This window comes from Bombus pyrosoma, linkage group LG11 (assembly GCF_014825855.1).
Source record: "Bombus pyrosoma isolate SC7728 linkage group LG11, ASM1482585v1, whole genome shotgun sequence".
In the NCBI taxonomy this organism is placed as follows: domain Eukaryota; kingdom Metazoa; phylum Arthropoda; class Insecta; order Hymenoptera; family Apidae; genus Bombus; species Bombus pyrosoma.
In genome coordinates, this window is record NC_057780.1 from 9,554,362 (window position 1) to 9,571,546 (window position 17,185).

Sequence of the window (17,185 nt, forward strand, 5' to 3'; positions counted from 1 at the left end):
CTCATATTGAAAAGTGGAAGCAACTGCAAAGAGTTTGTCATAAATATGGAAAGTTTAATATACATTGATATGTTAAATGCTTCAAAATGGTGAGAATCTTAATTTGAATCGTTCTGTATTCACAATTATTAACTTATTGCAAACGGATCTAGTGCTTGAGGTCGATCATGAAAATTATCATATTTTTATTGTTGTCATTTAGAGAAAAACAATTTAACTAAATGCTGGGCGTAGTTGGTAATACCTATTAGTCTGCTATATATTAACATAATTTATATTGATTTGTCGTATTTCCATGTAAACATACGAATATGAAAATTTTCAGGAAAATCCGATTAGTATTTGGGTACTGATAGAACGTGATACGTTCCTGAATTAATCGTACTCTGGTGGTGAATTTTGAAATTACTCCATTTTGCGCGGCGTCATATTGAAAAGAAGAAGTAACTGTCGAGAATTCGTCGTAAACGTGGAAAATTTAATATACAATACGAAGACATTGGTTTGAAATGGTGAGAATATTCATTTGGTTCATTTTATAATACAATTTATAGTGATTTGTCGTTTTTCGATGTGAATAGAGGGTTATTAGTTTTCAATCAAAGTCACCTACATCGAAAGGCGCAAATCACGTATTATTAGAATGAAATTCTATTCCTTTTTATTTCCTTTGACTTTCTTCTTTCCCTTTATTTTCCTTGACAGTCTATACCTTATTTCTTTTACTTTCTTTTTCTTTTCTTTTATGCCTCAAATTATGGTAATTAACGAACTATAATTCGATAGTTGTTCAATTTTACTGTAATAATAATTTTACGATATTTTATTTTAATTTTGTTCGTTTACATTATATCAATTCGTGCGTGTTTACTTTATATCTACGCGTATCTCCGTGTTTCAGTCTGAAGTATTGTTTTTTTCTTGAAACATAATATCGGCCTGTTGGAAACATATCCTTTCCAAGAATTCGACGACTCTTGTTCGTACACACTCGACTTACCGGCGATGTCCTCCCCACCCCTCGCCAACCGAATTCCGTTTGGTAAATCGGGCCGCGGGGGTCATTCTATCGACGAAAATCGGATTGATTAGATGTATACTCTGCAACAAGTGTCCTCTTTCTACTACGTGGTATTTTTGTAGTGATTCTTCTACCAAATTCACGCTACTGCTATGTCTAATTAATGTACGCTTTATTCATTAATTTATTATAATCTATTAGAATCCATTATTAGATTATCTTTTTTTCTTTGATCTATTTTTTGTTATCATATTTACGGGTAGCTTGTACAATGAGATTATTGCTTGATTGCGAGGAAAATTTGAAGGCATTAGAGAGACGCCAGGAAATTCGAAAGAACGCTACGGTGCCTGATTAATTCGATAGTTTTCTATGCAGATACGGTAACACTTGACTTATTCTAATAAAGGCAAACGTATTTATACGTTTGTTTGTTCTTTCTATTAGACACTTGGTAATATTTATTTAGTATGTAATCGATTCTTAACAAATAATTCGCAATGTTAACACCATTAATACTGAATATAACAAAATTATAAATTACTTTATATTTTATTAAGAATACGAAGGTAAAGACACGATTAACCGCTTCTTGTTTCGGATATAGATACATATTAAATTATTTTTTTATTTCAAATATATTAAATGAAATGCTTTATTATTTAACATTAACGTAGAATCTCCAAAGTTCTATTTAAATACGAAATTAAAATAACTTATGTTTTGCTGCATTTCCGCGAATTTTCTGCAATAATATTGTCATTTCACAATTTTTTCAATAATTCCTATTATTTTCGAGAAGAAATGCTACTGCAGGCAGATTTGAAGACATATTTCGTTAGTATAAAATGTATTTTAAACTCTAATAATGGACATTCAGAGTTATAATTTGTTTAAATTGGGTGCATTATGGAATATTGATAGAGATTTGAATAATATTTTAACTAATAAGTGCATATTTAATATAACTACATAGTTCATATTCTTAATGTGATAACTGTCTGTAGTAAATGAATAATAATTACTTCATAGTTTTGAAAAAGCAGTATCTTCATAAATAAACGCTGGATAAGAAGAAGAAGAAAAGTAGTATTTTAGTAAGAATTTTTTCTTCCAGAAAATTTTTGTGACTGCGGGCAATGTGGTCAGTAGGGTCAGTGTTTGCTGCATTATATTGCTTTTCATATTTTTTTAGAGCGTAATAATTTTCATTAAATTTAATTATAATAATCGGACGTGAAAGTAGAGTCAGTGTGTTCGCCGATTGTCACTTGATTTGAACGGACGCGATAATAGCCTATTATTCTTCTTCTTTTTTTGTTAAACGCTTCGCTTTTGGTAGTAGAGTCGCAGGTCTCGCAAGAGGATAAAGCCTCTCCTGGAGTTCGACAATGTAAATATTTTATTATTCATATAGTTCATTCATAGCTTGAATTACTATTAACTTCTGTTGAAAAAAACATCAAAGTTTTAATGTTGAGGTATACAATAAAAACGTTTAACGTTCAGAAATCAGTAGAATCTCAATTTCTAGATTTTTAATTTTTATGTTAGGGTACTAATTTTTATTTTAACAATTAAGCTGTATTAGAATTTCAATTCTTTTTGTTCTTAAAATTTCAAGTTTGAATAGAGTTTTGTTTTTCGTTATCTTAAATTTTTTAAGAACCAAAAGTCCGTTCTGTCTTTATAGAATTTCATATTTTATTATGTTAGATTTTTTGATTAATCATCACTGTGCTTTTCAAAATAAATTATAACAATTCATATTTTGTTAAAGGTATGTCATTTCTTCCCGTTCTCTGGAAAAGACTGACTGGTGCTTCAAAACCAAAGAATGTAAGTAACTATTTATTTTGTACTTCATTTAATTCAATTCTTTATATTCTACGATAATTATTATTCATTAAAAAATAAAATCTGATTGAAAATTTGACAAATTGAAAATTTTTCATTCTTGAATTGAATATTATTACTAAACATTTTTATTTAATAGAAATTAGTCTTTCATTATTTTAAACTTTTAAAGTAATTAACACCATCATTACGAGTAAATTAAAATATTCTATGCTTTGTTACAGTTTTCTCCCATTGAATTCGATGGTTTCAATTTGATGATTGCTTGATGACGAACTCCCTTGGATCAGAACAATATCGAGGACAACATTCTTCACATCTAATCGTGAGTCGCATGTATTTTTGTTCCTCCGGTCTCTCAATCATGTCGAAGGATGAAAGGTCCGAATCGACACGGGTGATTGGTTGTATACGTAGAATTTTTGACGAGCGTAGTGATCGCGGGTATTTATTGTACCCGTGAGTAGTAACATTTTCTTGTCTATCATACAAGATACATATTACAGAAGTGTACAATTCTGTATGTAGGTACTTCATTTGTAAGATGTGTTCTGTTCTATTTCTTATTTGTAATTTCATAGGAAATTTTTGTTTCGGTTCAGGCCATTATTATACTGAATCGATAACGTCGCATGCGACATAAAGATGATACAAGAGTAAGATTACCTCCAAAATATGGGGCGTGAAAAAGCATCGCATATCAGGTCTATTATGTACCTCGTCGGTGATTAGAACCACTGTTAAAAACGACAGACGATCTCGTTCTTAGATAATAACGTGGATTTACTTACACAGGGTACGACAGTGCAATCGATTGCTTTCGATGAGATACAATTTCGCTTCTAGATGGCGCAACAATGTTCTGTCTATGAGTTTCGCATCATTAATTATTCTTATATCTAACAATAAATTTATATGTTAAACAAGGGGGGTGCATATACTCTATGAAGTATATATAACTTGCAATTAATATTTTCTTAATGCAGCGATTGAATAAGATAAATACATACTTCGTATACCATTTTTTGGCTATGATCGAATTAAAAAACAGAGTAAGTAATTTTACTTAAATTCTTAAAATAATTACTAAATGACAAGTTGAATAAAAGTAACGTCATATTCTGTATAAATTGTATTTAAGATTTTCATTGTTTAAAGTTATTCAAGCCATCATATCTATTGAACGATAATAGTATAAAATTAAAGACTACTTAAGAAAGAAAAGGATTACTTTAGTATATAATAATTATGATTATACGTATACAACGTTTCATAATCTATTAATACAAGTTCGTTATATCGTTATACATTTTAGGATTTTATTAGAACTTTGGTATTCAATAAACCTTGTCTTCCACCGTGAAATTATGTATGGTATATAACCATATCTGTTCTTCAAATTGCAGTTGGTAGTCGATGCACTTTGTAGACATTATGCAAAAAAATGTACGCCTGTTAGATGAATAAATATGTATATTCCGTAACGGCCATCCCTTTGTCCTTCGTCGTACACCCTTCGTTGTACTCGCCATCTCACTCCAGATCTTATAAATTATTTATTCTCGACGAAACCTGTGCGCTCCCACCGCTAAGACGATTACTTTAATTAATGTCGATCGTTATCGGTGACTTGAAAGCCAGAAGGGTAGGAGTCACGTCAACGAGATGCTTTTAAATTCTAATACGGCGAAGCGACGCCACGATCGCATCCCCCGTCCCATTTGCGGGATTCCTTCAGGACACGGTGTTTCCTGTCTATTTCTGTACCGTAAACGAATCGATTTTAAGGTGTCACTATTCACCTGCGTTCAAATACTCTCTTACTTTCTTTCACTTCCCTTTCTTCTACTTCACTCAAATATCTCCACGTAAAACCAATAGCTTATGTTATTTTTTCTTATTTTTCTCATTTTAATTTTACATCATCATGAAGCATTTTACTTGTGGCTTTCATAGTCTACAGAGCTACTTTCAGTCTATTGATTACTTTCAATTTCTTGTTTAATTCTATAGGAATAAAATTTCTTGGTCGAATGAGAATTTGTGTTTGATCTTCTGTTTGCTACTTAAATTAATATTCTCTTTATGGTGATCAAGGTAATTGATCGTACAATGAACTTTTTTTTAAGTTTATGAATTTTATCGCAGAATTTTCTAAATTTTCCTCCTCATATCAAAGACAATTCTAGCACGTGAATGTAAAATGAAATAACATAAATTTGTATATTCCATATAAATAAATATGTACTGATAATTATAAAATCGGTTGATAAAAGTTGACAGAAGTTTCGTTGAAAGGTGGTTATTCGTATATGAAGGCCGTGAGACGCGATTTAACAGAATACCGCTTTTAATTTGATGGGGATTGAAGGATGTGTAGATGTAAGCTGCAATTTCACGTGGAGCTTTCTGCCCGAGGCTGGTCTGTCTGGAAATCTGCACTTACAATCGACCACATTTACGGTATTACGGCTTACTGCAAACGGAGAACCGTGAATGCCATTTGGAAATCATTGCCGATCGGACAGCCAGAGAACTGGTTGTAATACTCTTACGAGAACGACACAAAGTGAAAGGATCCCCTGGTTTGGTCTGTTTGAAAAGCTCCGGTTCGTCCTTTTTTCCTTCGTTTATACCGAAATATGTATTTCTGATATTATATTGAATTTGTCTCATAAAACGTACCTACAGAAACCATATTGATCTCTGTTCAACCTATTGTCCTATATGTTTGTCGATGAGGTTGAAACAATATTTAATAATAAAATTCATCTTTTGTAGTATCATCTCATATTTGATAAAGTGTTTTTCAATTTGTTCAACTAACTCTTTATAATATTAAATGTATGGTTGGGATTATGTCTCCAATTAAATAGAGACAGATTCTATTTTTAGGGAAGTTTACTTTGATCTGCAATTTTAATTTCAATTTTTTAGACTGAGGATTATTAAATTCAAATTACAATTACGATGTCTCTGGTAGCAATAGTAGTATTTATTTGTTTCAGCTTTTGCATACTTTATAATCGTACTATACTTTAACATTCTTACATTTTAATATTGTAGTCTTTCCTCCATTCATATGTATATTACTTTTGCACATATCTTTGGTTTCGTACATTAAGTGTTTATTTACATTTCCTTTTATCTACTTATTCTTATCTACTTACTTATTTTATTTGTCTTATTTACATTTCTTACTTATTTGCCTATGTCCCATCTCATACTTCTGCTTCTCGCCTTCTTGCACCTCCTCGCCATTTTCAAACTCCTATACCAGTCTATAACTTTCGTGCGATATGTCTCTGACAATAGCTCCTGCTTCTTCAAATTTACTCTTACTTCCGAGCATTGTGCATTCCTTTAATAAGAGTTTCAGTGTTCCTTGGATTCTTTTACCAAATATACATCTTCTTCTCTCTTCACTCAACTAATATTTATTATATTTCTCCATATCCCAACATCTCAATTTCGCTTATCGTACAATTACTTTGTGCATTTATTCTTTTCTTGTCGTATGTAGATAATCTAGCAATAAAACTGTTACGTGTCTGTATATATGTATATTGCGCACGATACCTGTATATTCTTTAATTAATATGTTGAATATTTAACGTTCACTTAACACTCCATGCGAAATTTCATCCATTAAATTCATCTGCTACGAACTTTTATTTTTATTGAAAAAAGTTTCGAACATTTAACTTAACGAATGATTATACAATTGATAAGAATCTTAGCGCTTTCTCAAAGTTTTTGGAAGCTTAGACCAGCGAAAACGTTAGGCTTGGACATAGTTGAATCCTACTGCGTATACGTTTATTGAGGAACTCGATTTAAGAATTCGAATGCACTATTAAAAATAACGATTAATACTCATCATGAGTGTTTAAAATCTAAAAGCGTGAGAAATTAAGCCGGTATACTTATTTACATTGTGTGTTCTTCAGTCATTTTGACGGGCCTCGTATGACATCGCGTTTTCTCACGATCATCAACTTTCGCAACCGAATATTCAGCGGCGTGATAAAAAGATGATGGGGTGGAGCGACGAGGATATCGGGCGAGGAGGGTAAAAGCGTTTCCATTTAATTACAATCGATCGAAGTAGGCGAATCGCCTTCAGTGGCATTAACGTAGTCGAGACGGTGGTTTTATAGACGGTCAGCCAGGGGTAGTTCGTAGACCAACGTTAAAACCACCACTCAAATTTGCAGAACTTTTTATTTCCACCCTCCTCGAACCTTCTTACCGACTGCTACCTCAGTTCTCTCTTCGAAAGGGTTTAAAATCGCAGACGTTTCCTATCTTCTTTATTTTTTTCTTTCTTCTCTCTATACCCTTTGTACCTTTTTTCCCCCCTCTTCTCTTCTTCACGTCATTTGGTTAAAAGAATTTCTCCTCTTCATCCCTTTCACATGCTCTTTTGCCGGAAACCAACACAAATGTTTGATCTACTTGATGCACTGGGCGTCTTTAACCATCTCTTCTCATCGTTCTCGGTTTCGAATATTTCTTCATCTATCTCTACCACATCAGGCTGAAATCTCGTGTCCTTTTGTGCCTCTCTTTTTCTCTTCTCTTTACCAGAGGGTTAAAATAGCGTATAGCTCGATATTTCGAGAATTTCTTACTCTTTCTCAAGTGAGATTGCTCGCATCCTTTTCGCTCTGAAGCGTAAGATATTCGAAATGATATTAATTAGTTCAAGAGAAAATCTCTATGGAATTAATGCGATTTTGTTTTGAATCTTCCGAAATATAGAAAGCTCGTACATTGTGACACATTTTTAACTCCGTAGAACAGGAAGTATAGATGCAACAAAAATGTAATTCTGTTTGTGATTACACATTCGTTTCTTATCAGTGTTTAAAGGTGTGCTAGATGTCTCTCCTTTCATACAAAAATAGATGCTTAATATTTAATTTTAAAAGACATTCATTTTTACCACACCATCTACAATAACAAAGCGTTCTCACGCCATTAAGTCATCGCAATAGTCAAGCACAATAGAAATACGTGATATCATACAAAGCGAAGCAACGCAATCGAGTGTGACAAAGCTAAAAAAGGATGTTTTTGATATGGTGAAAAGTTGTACCTCGTGAAATAATCCTCCAAATATTTCCTAATATTATTAATATCTAAAATAATATGTCATTTTAGTCCATTACGAAGTGATTTCTTAATTACAAAAGGTATTTAGTAAAGAAACGAATCAATTATAATGAACAAAAATTTATTTCATAATCGAAACGATCTACGAGTTAGGAGCAGGTAAATTATTAAACGGTTAGTCGACGAGCGATTCCAAAGATCTGCAAATGTAACTAGGATACAATATATTCCCACGAGAAGCGAAAGAGCACGTAAAAAGGTAATGGTACGTAGAAGAAAGGCCGAAGAGATTATTCCCAAGAGTTTGGCATAAACGACGAGTTAACTCTCCCTTCTTTCTCTAACCAACGAATGATTCCAAAAATCTAAGGGTATCCATGCGCGATTAAAATTCAACGATCATCCACCGGATATCCCTATTATTTCTTTTTCGAAGTTTGCGATCTTACTCTGGATTCTCTCATATTTCGTAGCTCGTTCGCGATGGCCATTTGTCACTTCTCGAGTAAAGTTCAATGCTTTTCGGGCCATTTGACGTGCGCTACAAAAAATGTAAAAAAAAGGAAGAGCAGAAAGGGAGGAGGAGGAAAAAGCAGGATAGTGGAGGGGCGAGGCAAGAGGAGGGCAGGAGAAACACTTCGAGGCAGAGCGAAAGTTTCGAGTTGGCGTTATTGATGTCTTCGGTGGATGTGTGCAGGGGTTGGAGGTGGTCGCGGGAGGTAATCCTGAGAGCAGTCTCAAAGGCCAAATGAGAAATACTTTCCGATCGGGCAGCGAGGCTTAAAGGACTTCATATAACGTCTCTGAGCCGTGAGATCTTAGACTCGCGTCGAGATTTCGACGCTTTTATTATGTAACGAATGTGCGTTCGTGTTGGTTCTCCTCGATTTTTCTTCACCTCTCATTCCGTTACCCTCGAATTGCTGTTCTTCGTTTCCAAGCCGGCGAACTTTTGTAATTACGAGTCGCTGTCTTTAAAATGACGGTCCGAAATTAATCCCGAAGAGACGATTTCTCCTTCAAGCTACTTCCACTCGCTTTTTCCTTTTCTCTCTTCTTCGTTGACATTTTTATCTTTATATTTATACTTTTATGTTTTGCCGTGAAAGAAAGAAAGACAATGTACGGGGAATAAGTACGTATAGAGTGTTCATGAATATGTGTTTTAAACACTTCGACTATCAAACAACGAAGGAAGTTTTCATTTTACATTATTTAATTCACATTATGCTAAAAACTTCCTTACAGTACTATGTTATAAACTCAAAAATAGAAGTATTGAAAATTTTTTTTTATTAAATTTTCATATCTTAAATCAATTAAATAGCAGTTTCTCGAAAAGACACATCGTAGAGTATGCGATCTTAATTTCATTTTACCGTTTTAATCGGTTTCGTATAATCCGTAGAATCTTGCACCGGTAATGATATAATCTTCAAGGCAAAGATTCATTAAGTTTTACACAGAAGGTAGACGTGAAATGACGGAAAAAGAAAAAAGGAAGGATACACGTAGCCGGTTAAACGAATTTCCTGATGAAGAAGCTAAATTGCACGTATAACGGTTGAGAATAATTGCGTTGCTCGAATAAATATGATTCACTGTTCCCTGTTTATAGTTTATACTACCGAAAAAGCTTGGCCGATCCTTATGCCTTTCGCGCGATAAACCCGACGTAACGAGAAACCACGGGGCAAAAACCGGGGAAAAGGAGTTGAAATTAATTGAAAGTACAGCCAACGAGGTGCAACGTCGTTTAACAGCGAGTCGGTGTCCTGAACACGAAGGCACACGAAAATCTCGTAGGCGGTAATAATAAAGTAGGCGATAAATAACCGCGTTTAAGTGGTAACGTAATTTCAGTTTGTACCCTTACAGGACCATTAAGGCCATTATTGCGAATCTCTTAATTTGCGAAAAACACTGTTTCCTCAAGAAGGTTGCAGGAACGCCGTTTTCACAGGCGTTAAGTGGCAACTAGAGCTCGAAATTGCGTTCTTGCACTCGTTGGAATATTATTCATTTTGGGGGTGAAAAGGTCGTTGATGTTCTCTCTCATGGACCCCCCTCCTTCCTTCCAACCTTCGTTCTTTAATTTCATTTTGCTCTGTTTGGAACGGTAAATAGAATGTCGGAGGTGCTCGAATTATGATCCTCAGTCGCTTTAAAATATATTTCTGATGATATTTTCATAGAGAGTAAATGTACTCCAGTTCTATTAGAAGTATGAACGATGAAGAGGATTCCTTCTTTCATGGCAAGTGTCTCGAATTGTGTCACAATTAAATTCGCTTACAGCTCGATACAGTTTGATACAACAAAGTGTCGATTATTAATTAAAGTAGTGACATGGATCGATATGTTTAAAACTCTGTATGCTCTACATTTTTAATTGGAGGTTGATGTTTAGCTAATATAATTTGCCATGATTGGATTTTTGTCAATAATTGTATAAAAATTAACTTAAAAATAAAGAAAGAAAGAACAGCCATTCCGGTATATAAATAAAGGTTGCGTTGACTCATTAAGGACAAAAATTGAGAAACATAAAAGCTATAAACAATATATTATTATTGTAATAAAAAATTTGTTTATTATATTGCACGATAAATACTTCAATTTTTTTTCAAATTTCTCGGAAGAAGAAGTAGCGGCGAAGAAAATACGGAACAGGTCCTCTCATAAGCACATTATGAAAAAAGAAACAGAACTTAATAACATAAATTGACTGGAAAAAAAATTGGAAATGAAATATTGCGTTAACGCAACGTTGGTCCTTAATGGATTGATGAAATTAACTTTGAACAGAGCAATATTAATATAGCGGCGAAAAGAAAACTCTCCACGTTCAGTACTGTAATTTAAAACAGCGTAATTTACATAGCCACGTTTAATCCAGCAACCGATGGAAATATCCATAGAAGTTCGCACGCATCTCGATCCAAAGCGGCCAAGTTATTACATTTATCTTCTGATCGTCTATTTTCCTGCTCGTAACAACTTGTTAATACCCGTGCTCGGTTCGCATGAATTTTTCATGCCCGGTTCCATTTTTTTTTCGCTCCTTCGCTTAAATGATTCCGCGCGACGCGAACGCGAAACTCTCCCCTATTTTTCCTTCTACTCTTTTTCCCCATTATCCCCACCTTTTTCTATCCTCTCCGTTTCCTCTTCTATCGTTCTAGCAAGCCAACCCTGTTAATTATGATTAATCATGTCTCGGAAATTAAAGCGATTAATCTTCCACGTTGTGACGACCGCGAGCATGTTGGTTAGCCTTACGCTCGTGTAACAACAGTCACGTGTAACAGTGTGCGCTCGAACCTTATGTTTTCCACGGCGAAGTGGTTTTCTCAATTAGTTCGCCCGCTAATCGTTCCCGGTGACTTATGTGCGTTTTCATACTGGCTGCCGTGAAATCGCCGGAATTTGAAAACGCGACGATTTTAAGCTGGCGACGTTTGTTATGAAGCATCTCACTTTCCTATCTCATCTAATAAAGAAGAAGTTGAAGAAGCAAGTTCGTATAATCGAATACACATCGTACGATACTGTACGAAAGCTTCAAGCGTTATTCAGATTAATCAAGTTGTTTGAAACCAAGCAGCCTGACTGATTTGAAAATATAGAGAATACTCCGTGAAAGCGAAAACGCCAATCGATTGTCTCTCGACCATCGACAAATCAATTTTCATTAAATCTCTAATCAACTTCCACTTCTCTCATATTATTCATCGCTCCACAATTCTTCATACTTGCATTTCACTTAGCAAGTTCAATCAAATTCACCTTTCCGTATCCGTCTACTTCCTTGTTTATCGAGAATTATCGCAACGATCACTGCTTTGGGTCGTTCGTTCGAAAAGATCTTCCAGTCAGGCGAGCTTTCTCGTCGTCGAAGGGCGAGGAATTTCTGTTTCGACACGCCAGTCGAGTAGAGTGTCGAGGGAGGGGGGGGGGGCGACGGTGGCTCGTGTTTCTTATCGGCAGATGGGAAACGAGGAGCTGGCTGGAGGGACGGCCACGAACAAAGGCCGTCGATATAGCCTCGTAAACCGTAAAAAGTAGGAACTATCGCGAATAAATAACCGATGGAAAGAGTGGCCGGGAGAGGTCTTGTGCGATGGGGTGGTTGGATGGTTGAAGAGGGGCGAAATGAATGCGTGCTACGTAGAAAACGGGGCTGGCCGTCGTTGAATAGAAGTGTCAGAATAGAAGTAGAGAAACAGAGCGTGAGTGAAAGAAAAAGATAGAGAGAGATTGGTGGGGAGAAAGGGGTGGTTTGGTTCGAGAGCGTGAAAATGCGGGGGTTGCACCTCTTGTAAAAGAGAAATAAATAAACTCGAAAGGCCGATAAAGTCAGTACCCGCTGTTACGACAAACTCGCTTCCTTTTACCCGGATTCACCTTTTCTCTTTGTTTCTCTTGTCCCTGTTCACCTCTCGCGTCTCGGTCCAGAATTCGAAAGGGGAAGAAAAATAATGCCCGTACCGTGACCTCTGTCACGCGCAGAACTCCGTTACTAGGTCGCTCTTGGATGCACGATCAAACTCTTCTGTCTTCTACCCTCTCCCTTCTGTTTGCGTGTGGATTTTGCACGCTTCGTACTCCCTGACCCACGCAAAATTGAACACCGCGGATTATTTTCGTGGCGGATTTTTCTTGATAAATTGATTGATAGTTTTCAATATTTACTTTCTTGTATGAAGAATGGGAAATGCTTTATATTTGTCTCACACATCTATTATTTGTCGTTGTGTTAGATTAGTCAAAAAGTTCTGCTGCCGGGTTTTGTCCGTACGTTTGTGATTTTATTTGAGGATTTTTAAATAAAGAATATTTGAAATGCATACATGAATAGCACAAGATACGACTTATAACAAAGCAGCGTAATATTGCTGAAAAGGAAACAATTGCTTCTTCGAAAAAATGCAATTTAGGCATTGTATTATATACGTACAATCATGCCTCTGTTTTAAATGAATTGGAAATTTATTTAGATTTCTATGATAGTTTTTTATCGATCTAATATTTTATCAGTTAGTTGTAGAATTTCTCTGTATTAGATATCAATTTACCACTTTGCATTTATATTACATTATATAAATACTTTAAATACCAAAATGGTAATTATATTCACACTAAGAGTAATTATTTAGATACACTATATTTCACGTGCTATTCGATTAAACTCTCTGTCAAACTCTCTGACAAATTCCTTCTCAACTATCCAACAAACTCTCTCTCAAAAACTCTCGTTCTCAACTACCATTCTCCACGACCATTTATCCTTGCACCCGCACATTCTTTTACTCTCTATTTCTCTATCTCTGTCACTCAATTCGTGTCTTCCTACGATTCCTAAAAATCTTGGAATCGTCTCATTCGAAAAACGTTACAATATCATTATAGTCTCTGTTCACCGAATTAAAACCGTTTGTAAAAGTTCTCTTTTCTGTGCAACAATTTACATAGAAAATTTTCCTCGATTATTCAAATTATTACTAAATATGCAGGCAGTCATGTACATAGGTATAGGAATTATTTAATAATAGCTAAATTCTATTTTCCTTTGTATGTACTTCTAGAGATAAGACATTTGCTTTCTGAGAAATTGTACACTAATAATAGGGACCTAAGTAATGAAATTGAGAAATTTACAGAAACGAAATTGATGATTGGTAATTAATAAATTTTGCTATTCCAGTTCGTTGATGAGCCTCTCAAGTGTATCAAAAAGATAAACGGTGTTAAAAATTTTAAATTGAATTTGATCCCAGTTCAATGACCAGAATCTACACATACGTTTCCAAAAAATTATCTTCTTTGTTAGATTCTACCATTTTCCCAGAACGTCCGATAGATTGAAAGTAACTTGTGTTCATCGCGAATGGGAATATTTCGAAAGGATGTTGGCGTGACTGCGAGTTTCTGCACGCAGAAACGCAGAATCCATACATCGACACCGTCGAATTCCTTTCTCGAACAGTCATAAACTGCTCGCGAAATATCTTTTCCCCATTTTCCATTGCATCGTTTCGTGATACCTAAAACGGCGGAAGGGAAAGGGTAGAGAGACGGTGAACAGTCGGAAGAGGAAAGCGGAAGGCAAAGGAGAGAAGAAACACAAAAGAAAAAGCGGTGAAAAGGCGGACAAACGAGCGAAAGGCGTAAAATCGCGGGAACCGGTGCACGCTGCGAGTACATAAACTCGAAAGCGCGATAAACTTCGCAGCTACGCCTTGCAACTGCTACGTTTCCTTCTCTTTTTTCTCTTCCGCCAATTTTCCACCCCTCATTCGCCCCCTTTTTTTCTTTCTTTCCTCTATTTTACCTTTCTCTTTGGTAAAATTGGTCGACGGCCGCTCGTTCGTGACGCGAATCACGCGCAAATCGCTAAGTAGTAAAGTCAGACGATGGCCAGACATTGTTGCCACTCGCAGAATCGCGTGTAATGTGAAGGTTGGATTTTTCTGTGGACCTTCGTTCGTTGGGAAAAAGAATGATACGCGAGAAGAGGAGGACGTTAGTGATCCCTTTTTATGGAAGATTTAAATACATTTTGGATTATCGTTTGTGATCTAATATGAAAGTTATATTAAAAGAAAAATATTCTATTTTCTAAAATCCGGTACATTAGCAATCAATTGTGAATTACCAAGATTATCTGCTTTGGTTCTGGAATTTAACACGTGTTTTCTCATACTCCTCAAAATCTTAGAAACATTGCTCGTCATAATATTAAAATATTATTCGTCTTAATAATTATACCTTTGGCGTCCGTAATATCTTGTGCATAAAATCTCTTTTGCCTTATGTTCCATTCGAGAAAGGGGAGATAAGATTGTAAGAAGAATAGTGAAACGAAATAAAATTTCTTGAATCAAAATTCGATGAAAATTCCGAAGATTCCATTGAGATTGAAATTTTAAGGAAGTTCAAGCGTTGTCGACCCGATTGTTCGTGAAATCAACGACGAACGCAGGGTGATCCATTAATTTCTAGGAAACAATGTAGCAACAACAATGGAAGGCCCTGCAGTCTGGAGATTTTGGTTAAAGTATATCTTCAATTATAGAACCGGAGCACGAGGTTGCTTTCCTCACTCATCTCTGTGTTCCAACAGACTCCGTGCTTCAAAGAAAACTTCCACGCAAAGGAAACAATTAATTATTCAATCTGTTCATAGGCGTTATGAACAAAAACCGAACCGAGGTAGAAAGTTGCAAAATCGAAGAACTTTTAACAGTACTGAATCTTTTAAAACACTTTTTTTCAACTCGTTCTTCGTTCTTCATGTCATTGATATTGTTAGTAAAATATATAGAATTTTTGAAGATTTTTTTCTTGAATCTATATTGTCGATAATTAATATTACTTAATTTCGAAAATGAAAAGGAATTACAAAAAGATAGTCATAAGTAATCAATCGTTCATAGTTAGAAGAATTATACGAAAACTGCTCTCTTGGAATTGAAACGCCATTTTATTCCATTATTCGAACTTCGACTGACTAATTTCCTTAATCGTGCTGTAATTTAATAAGAGTCCAAGAAAGTTCCAAATTTAAGTAATAGTTCATTTTCTAAAAACATAATTTCAGTGCTTTCAATCGTAACTAATTTTTATCTCAACAATGATCTAAGTTTAGGAGCAGACACGTCTGATTTTTAATATTAATCAGAGTACCCTCGAAATTTTAAAAAATATAAAAAAAAGGAAGTGTTATAGATAGCACGAAAAAAGTATCTTCGAAGGTAAATAACAGAATCACCCTGTAGATCGATTGGTCATAAGCGTGAAACATAGTGTCTAAGTAGTGGATGTGCAGTCTGGGATTTGATCGGGACCATAACTTTCACTATCAAATATTCATTCAATATTGACTAATAGATGTCAGCCTGTTGGAGAACCAATACGTGCAGAAAATATATACATATATACATGACGGACACGTTCATCGGATGAACCACTACCGTTTAAAAATGGCAAATCGATCGCGCAGTGAATTTTCAGTTACGAGACATCATTCCTGATATTCAAATTATTCTCGTAATTTTCGTAACAAGATTAACTTTCGCGGTAATGTATATTAATCAAACTATTTGGAGGCTGTTAAACTTCTTATGGAAACAAAAATTATAACAACTAAGAGATCTTCGTGAAGCTTCATTTTTAGTTACTTTAAATAAACCATCCAAATGATCATCTACTATCAGAAGGGATAAACTTTCCATTCGTTTATTTCAACTCGGAGTTACTCTTAAAATATAATAATACATAAGAAAAGGAATCAAGATAAAATAGAGTACTGCTATAATATCACGTCAAACATTTATCTCAAATAATTGTGTTTGCCAAAAATATGGTAGCAAGAATTTAAACCACGAGCCTTATATTTTGTATATTTTCGTAACATGACATTATCATTGTCTCGATATGTTTTAAGCCTGTATCGCGATTCGATCGTACACGTAATGTAAACCAGAACTCAACCTCCGACGATTGTCGTCCGAACAGAAAATCGAATCGGCAAGGGACCCTTGTCAAATTTTCCGTTGAAGATATTACCGTGGCTTATATTGAAGAATAAAACGAAAGCAAAGAGGGGGAAAAAAGATTAAAAGTAGAGAGATAAAAAAAAGGACCGATCCCTTTATTTCTTTATCGTTGCCTGGGGAATTCTACGCGCATTGAACCGGTTAATACCGAATATCCGAAGGTAATTATTCAAATTGATTATCCAGTGGGCATTTGCACGTACAATTGGTTGACGACGATACGATCTTTTTTCGGCCCAGTAAGCTCCCTCTCGATTTTTCTCTCTCTCTTTTTTTTCTCTGTTGCAACAATTGTAAACGATTCTAGCTGTATAATATATTCAAACGTGATCGGTCGATCGACGACCTCACGCAAATGGTCTAATTGATTTTTTGAAACGATCGCGGAATTTAAATTGCCTCGAAAATGAACTTTGCACCGTGAACACGAAGAAGCTGGAATTACTAGAAATACCTCGAGTTTTAGTTTTAATTCCCATCCAAATTCTTCTTCCATTTTGTTCTTAGTTCACGATTATTTAGATCTGTCGATCTAATAATTCAACGTTTAGTTTTGCTTTGTCACTGGACGGGATGTTCCATTTCGATTGGTGAAAAAATATGGCAAAAATGATACTTGCAGTGATAA

At 35.0% G+C, this 17,185-nt stretch overlaps 1 long non-coding RNA gene across 1 annotated transcript; it reads left to right on the plus strand.

Moving 5' to 3' along the window:
• LOC122573163 lies at positions 1–4,038 on the plus strand. The gene is made up of 4 exons (XR_006318668.1): positions 1–89; positions 326–512; positions 2,802–2,860; positions 3,103–4,038. It is a non-coding gene; the product is annotated as an uncharacterized LOC122573163 (long non-coding RNA).
• Positions 4,039–17,185: the final 13,147 nt, after the last annotated feature.